Raw genomic sequence first — 7,297 nt, forward strand, 5'->3', positions numbered from 1 at the left:
TCTTTAGGCTCTGTGTGTTAAGCAAAAAGATTTTAGACTTGATACCAAAAGCATGATCCATAAATGAGAAATTGATAAATTGGATCTCTTCAAATTAAAACTTTTGTTCTATGAAAAGATAAACTACAGATTAGGAACAAGTATTTGCAAACCACATACCTGACAAAGAAATATCATATACAATAAAGAACTCTCAAAACAACTGTAAAATAATTAGGAAATGGGTAAAAGACATGAACAAAATTTCCTCAAAGAGAATATACCTATGGCATATACACATGAAAGCATGTTCACCATCATTAGCCATCAGTGACATGTAAATTTGAACTGCAATGAGATATCACTGTACATCTATCAGAAAGGTTAAAATAAAAAAATAGTGACAACACAAAATGCTGGCAAGGATGGAGAAAAAGTGGGTCACTCATATATTGCTGGTGGGAATATAACGGTAGAGCCACTCTAGAAACCAGTTTGCAGTTTCTTACAAACAAAACATGCAAAGCCATGTGACACAGCAATTGTACTCTTGGGCATTTATCTAAGATAAATGATAACTTATGATCACACAAAAACCTGTACACAAATGTTCCTAGCAGCTTTTTTCATAATAGTCAAAAACTGGAAAACATCCAGATGTCATATAATAGGTAAATGGTTAAACAATTTGTAATATATACATACTGTGGAATACTACTCAGGAGTAAAGAGGAATGAACTATTGATATATACAATAACTTGAATTTATAGGGAATTATTATGCTGAGTAGGAAAAAATCCCCAAAGATCATATACTATATGATTTCACTTACATAACATTTTTGAAATGACAAAATTTTGGAAACAGGACAGATTAGCAGTCACCAAAGGTTAGGAATGAGGTGTAAGTATGGTTATTACAGGGCAACATGAGGGATACTTGTGGTAATGGAACTGTTCCATATTCTTGATTTTGGTGGTGGGTACACAAAGCTACATATATGATACAATTAGAAAGCGTAAAGTTCACTGGATAAAGTATACACAGGTTCTATTATTTCTCTTATAACTTTGTGATTGTGTCACTTGAAATGTCAATTTAAAAAAGGTAATACTCAAAACTAAAAAATAAGTACTAAACTCATAGTGGTAATCATTTCACAATATATACAGATATCAAATCATTATGTTGTACACTTAAAACTAATACAATGTTATATGTCAATTATATCTCAATTCTTAAAAATTAGGGAATCGGGCTTCCACTTAGGATCTAGAAAACTGGAAAAAGCATTTCTCCCATCATTACAATGAATTAAAAAGCCAGAAAATCTTTAAATTCACAGATTAATCTGAGGGCTGACATTGCAGGGTAACCCAAAATCTAAGGAAAGACAAATGCATCAAAGGAGAGACATGACATAAGCACTGGCTTACCTGAGGTAGGTACCATCAAATGCTATATAATCTGGCAACAACAACAATAACAAATTATCTAAAAGTTCTAACAAATTGCTAAAGGCTGGTGTGGGCTAGCTTGAGAATATAGAACCCTTGGGAGCACAAGAGAAATATGCCATCACTCTCAGGCTCTTCTCCAGAGACCTCATCAGTACTTAAAAGAAAGATCTGGGGGTGGGGGTGGGGGTGGGGCAGGATGAGCGTTCTGAGAAAGCCATCCTCTTGAGGCAGGCCTAGAAGAGAAGAGCAGCAGATACAGGAAAAGCACAAAGGCCCCCCAGATCCTTCTCCCCCATCTTCCCTAAAAAATATAAGCCTTAAGCTTCTGGAGGAAGAACAGCAAACTCTATCAACTTTAGGGCATAAATGAAGACCCACTGCAACTGGGGGAAGGAAATAGAAATAAAACTTCTAATCCTGGGAGAGGGGCAGGAAATACATTGTGGGTCCAGACCATTAGAGATACCGTGTCACTGGGGGCAGGGAAGGATCATTTAGAAGGTCCCACTCCAAGGACATAACTGCCTGCTGATGAGGCTGAATTAGGACAGCAGAGAATGCTCCTCTCTGCCCTGCCCTTCTTACCACCAGGGTAAAATGCAGTCAATGACAAGTAAAAGCAGTCTACTGCAATCCGAGGTGCAAGAGCATGGAAAGAGACTGTAACTAACACTAAGTATAAAGAAAGACTTAAAGATGAGCATGTAGCAACTATTGAGAAAAATTCACTGGCAAACCAGGATCCACCCTCATGATTCACACCAGATCCACACCAGAGAAATTTGAGAATCTGTGGTGTACTGAGGATAACCGTAGCAACAATAAAATCCAAATCCAGCTCAACTTCTGACTAGATTGACTCAACCTCCAGACTAAAGGCCTAGCAAAAGAAAAAATGTGTCAATTTCCAGGCATAAAAAGTATATACTTTTGTCTCTATTGTCTTACACAAAATGTCTTTCAAGAAAAAACTATGAGGCATACAAAGAAGCAAGGAAAAAAAAAAATCACACTGTAGAGACAAAGCAATCAACAAAAATGGACTTAAAGATGACCCAGTTGCAACTATCAGAGAATTTTTAATTACTACGATTAATGTATTAAAAGAGAGGAAAAATGGACAATGTGTGATCAGATGGATAATTTCAACAGAGAGATAGTAACTATAGGAAAAAATAAAATGGAAGTGCTAGAAAATGAAAAACATGGTAACAAATCAAGAATGACTTTGATGGCCTCGTCAACAGAATCAACACAGCCAAGGAAAGAATCAGTGAAACTAAGTATAGATCAAAAGAAATTACCCACAGAAAAAAGCAGAGAACACAAAAAGTGGGGTGTGGTGGGACCAACAGAACAGAACATCCAAAAGCTGTAAGGCAGCATTATAATCTAACATATGTCTAATTGGAATCTCAGAAAGAGAAGAGAGAGAGAATGGGACTGGAGAAATATTTGAAGGGACACTAGCTAAGAATTCTCCAAAATTAATTTGTATTGGGAAAAAAAAAAAAACTCCAGTTTTTCCTTCTCCTGAGTAGGGAAAAACCCTCAGTTCTTCCTCCTGTGTGTTTCCTTTATTATTCACACAGAACGCTTCACTTCTGGTCACCAAATGTGTGGGGGATTTCCCCAAACCAAACAATTCTCTGTGACATCATCTAGGTGTCCTACAATTTAACTCAATTCTGAAAGTATCTACCTGGAGATAGTATCAGATCCCACAGGTTAAGGGCTTAGTCCCACAAGACTGATGCACCTTTCAGATGCCAATCACAAGTAGTAGATCCCCAGATTATCCACAACTTCTGTCTGACTTAGACAAATCAGAGGTTCTCATGACATTTTCTCCCTTAGATTCAATTATTTGCTAGAGCAGCTTACAGAACTGAAGGACAGTTCTTCTTACTTATGTTTATCAGTTTATTAAAGGATGTAGTAAAGAATACAGATGAAGAGCCAGATGAAGAGATAACATAGGGCACGAGGTCTGGCAGGGTCCCAAGCACAGGAGCTTCTGTCCGTGTGGAGTTGGGAGTGTGTCACCCTCCTGTATGTGGATATGTTCACCAACCTGGAAGCTCCCCAAACCCCATACTATTGGGATTTTTTAGAGGTTTCATCACAGAGGCATGATCAATTATTAGCTCCATTTCCAGCCCCTCTCCCCTCTGGAGGAGGGAGGTGGAGCTGAAGATTCCAAGCTTCTAAACATGTCTTGGTCTTTCTGGTGACCAGCCCCCATCTGGAGCCATTCAGGAGCTCACCCAGAGTGAACTCATTAGAACAAAAGATCCTCCTGGGGCTCTTATTACCAGGAATTTACAAGGGTTTTAAGAGCCCTGTATCAGATATGGGTCAGAGACCAAATATTAGAATAACAGATGCTCCTAGTTCTCTTATCACTTAGAAAATTACAAGGGTTTCAGGATCTATCTGTCAGGAAGCGGGGCAGAGACCAATATATATTTTCTATTATCTAACATAGTGACAGATAAAAAACCACAAATTCAAGAAGCTCAGAAAATGGTAAGCAAGATAAATACAAAAAAAAAAAAATCACACACACTTAGATATATCATATTTAAACTGCTGAAACCAAAGACAAACATGACACAATAAATACAGAGGAACAAAAAAAAGAATATGGCAAACTTCTCATCGGAAACTGTTAAAGTCATAAGATAGTGGAATGGCATCTTTAAAGTTCTAAAATGAAAATCTTGTCAACCTAGAATTCTATATCCACTGGAAACATTTTCAAAATTGAAAGAGAAATAAATACTTCTTCAAACAAACAAAACAAAGTATTTATTGCCAGCAGACCTGTATTACAAGAAATGTTAAAGGAAGTTCTTCTGGTAGAAGGGATGTGATTCCAGTAAGAAACTTGTATCTATACAATGAATAAAGAACACTAGATATGGCATAAATGGAGGTAATTATAAAACTCATTTTTTATTATTTATAAATGCTCCAAAAGATAACTGGCTAAAGGGGAATTCCCTGGCAGTCCAGTGATTAGGACTCTGCGCTCTCAATGCCAAGGGCCTGGGTTCAATCCCTGGTGGGGTAACTAAGATCCCACAAGCCACGTGGTGCGGCCAAAGGAAAAAAAAAAAAAAGATAACTGGCTAAAGCAAAAACAGTAGCATTGATAGATCTAAAAAGAGAAATAGGCAAATCCACCATTACAGACAGATTTCACCATTCTTCTTTCAGCAATTGATAGAATGAGTTGGCAGAAAGTCAGTAAAGATCTAATAGTCCTGAACAACATTGCTAACCATCTTTACCTAATTGACATTAATGCCACACACTAGCTAACAACAGCAGAATACACTTTTCAAATGCAACTGGAACGTTCACCAAATAGACCGTATTTAGGGACATAAAGTAAACCTTGACAAATTTAAAAGACTAGGTAGTTTATAAGATTCCATACCAGATTTAAAGTAGAAATTAATAATAAAAATATATCTGCAAAATATTTGGAAATTAAGCATTTCTAAATAACCCATGGTAAAAGAGGAAATCACAATAAAAATTAGAAAATATTTTGAATTGTATGAAAATGAAAATGCAACACATTAAAATTTGTGGGATGCAGTGAAGTGGTGATATTTAGAGGAAAATTTTTAGCACTCAGTGTTTATATTAAAACAGAAGGAAGATCTCAAATCAGTCATTTAAGCTTCTACCTTAAGAAACTAGAAAAAGCAAATCTAAATCAAGCAGAAGACAGGACATAATGAAGAACAGAAATCATTTAAACTTAAATGAAATTAAGTTTCATTAAAACAAAACAAAAAATAGAGAAAAAAATCAATAAAACCAAAAGCTGTTTCTTTTTTTAAAAAGACAATAAAATTGATAAGCCCTCTAGACAGACCTACCAAGTAAAAAGAGAAGACACAAATTACACATGTCAAGTGTGAAAGGGAGAATATTACAGATCCACAGACATTCAAGAGATAATAAGGGCATGTTATGAAAAACTCTATGGCCATAGATTCAACAACTTATATGAAATGGATAAAATTCTTAAAAAATACAAACTGCCAAAGAGGAAACAGATCACCTGAAAAATCCTACAAATATTAAGTAAATTGACTTGTATTTTAGAACCATTTTTAAAAAAGACAAAAGCAAAAACAAAAACAAAAACCCAGGCATACATGGCTTTTTTGGAGAATTCTACCTAACATTTAAGAAACAAATTATACTGATTCTATATAAATTCTTCCATAATATATAAGAAGAACAAATATAAATGCATAAATCATCAACCAAATATTAGCAAATTGATTTCAGCAATATATTAAAAATACACTACTTCATGATCAATTGGGGTTTATTCTGGGAATGAAAGGCTGGTTCAACATTCAAAAAATTTATATGTAATTAACCATATCAGTAGGTTAAAAAGGAAAAATTGTGATTATCTCAAGCAGAAAGCCCTTTTACAAAATTCAACCCCCATTTGTGAAAAAAAAAAAAAACTCTCAGAAGCTAGAAACAAAAAGGAACTTCCTCAATATGATAAATGACATCTAAAAAAATCTTCAGGGAATTCCCTGGTGGTCCAGTGGTTAGGACTCCCTGCTTTCACTGCCGAGCACGAAGGCTCAATCCTTGGTCAGGGAACTAAGATCCTGGAAGCTGCGTGGCTCAGAAGAAAAGAATCTTCAGCTAATATTATGCTTAATAGTAAAAGACTAAATGATTTCCCCCTATGATTGGGAACAAGGTAAAGATGCCCATTCTAACTCCTACTCAATGTTGTACTGGAGGTCCTAGTCAGTGCAATAAGGGAAGAAAAAGAAATAAAGGGCAAACATATTGGAAAGGAAGAAATAAAACTGCCTCTATTCACAGATAACACGACGGTCTACCAGGAAATCCCAAAGAATTTTTCAAAAAGCTACCAGCACTAAAAAGTGAGTTTAGCAAGGTCTCAGGATTTGAGACATAAAACAAAAAAAATCATGTAAGCACCTAGAATCAGCAAGCAACTGGAAACTGAAAAATAGCATTTACAATAATATTTTTAAAAGAAATACTTAGGTATAAATCTTACAAAATACATGCAACATCGGTATGTTTAAAACTATGAAAAACTGATAAATCAAAGAAGATCTAAATAAATGGATAGATATGTTCATGGATTGAACAACTCAATATTATTAAAATATCAGTTCTCTCAAAATTGATTAATAGATTCAATTCATTCCAATCAACAATTTTTGCCAAAATTGACAAGCTAATACTAAAATCTGTATGGAAAATTAACTAGAATAGCCAAAACAATTTTGATAAAGAAGAACAAATTTGAAGGACTCATACCACCTGAGTTCTAGACTTACTATACTTTCAACAGTCATGACAAGTGTGTATTAAAACTTCCCTGCTGGTACAGTGGTTAAGACTCCGCACTCAGACTTCCCTGTGGCGCCGCGCAGTGGTTAAGAATCCGCCTGACAATACAGGGGACACAGGTTAGATCGCTGGTCCAGGAAGATCCCACATGCCGCTGAGCAGCTAAGCCTTTGCACCACAACTACTGAAGCCGGCGCACCTGGAGCCTGCGCTCCCCAACAAGAGAAGCCACCGCAATGAGAAGCACGTGCACCGCTACAAAGAGTAGCCCCTGCTCGCAGCAACTAGAGAAAGCCCCCGCGCAGCAAGGAAGACCCAACGCAGCCAAAAAACAAAACAAAACAAAAAAGACTCCACACTCCCAATGCAGGGGGCACATGTTGGGAGCTAAGATCCACATGCTGCACAGTGCAGCCGAAAAAAAAAAAAAGATAAGTGTGTATTGGAGAAAATATAGACGTATAGATCAATGAAACAG

This window comes from Eschrichtius robustus, chromosome 3, assembly GCF_028021215.1.
Source record: "Eschrichtius robustus isolate mEscRob2 chromosome 3, mEscRob2.pri, whole genome shotgun sequence".
Taxonomy (NCBI): domain Eukaryota; kingdom Metazoa; phylum Chordata; class Mammalia; order Artiodactyla; family Eschrichtiidae; genus Eschrichtius; species Eschrichtius robustus.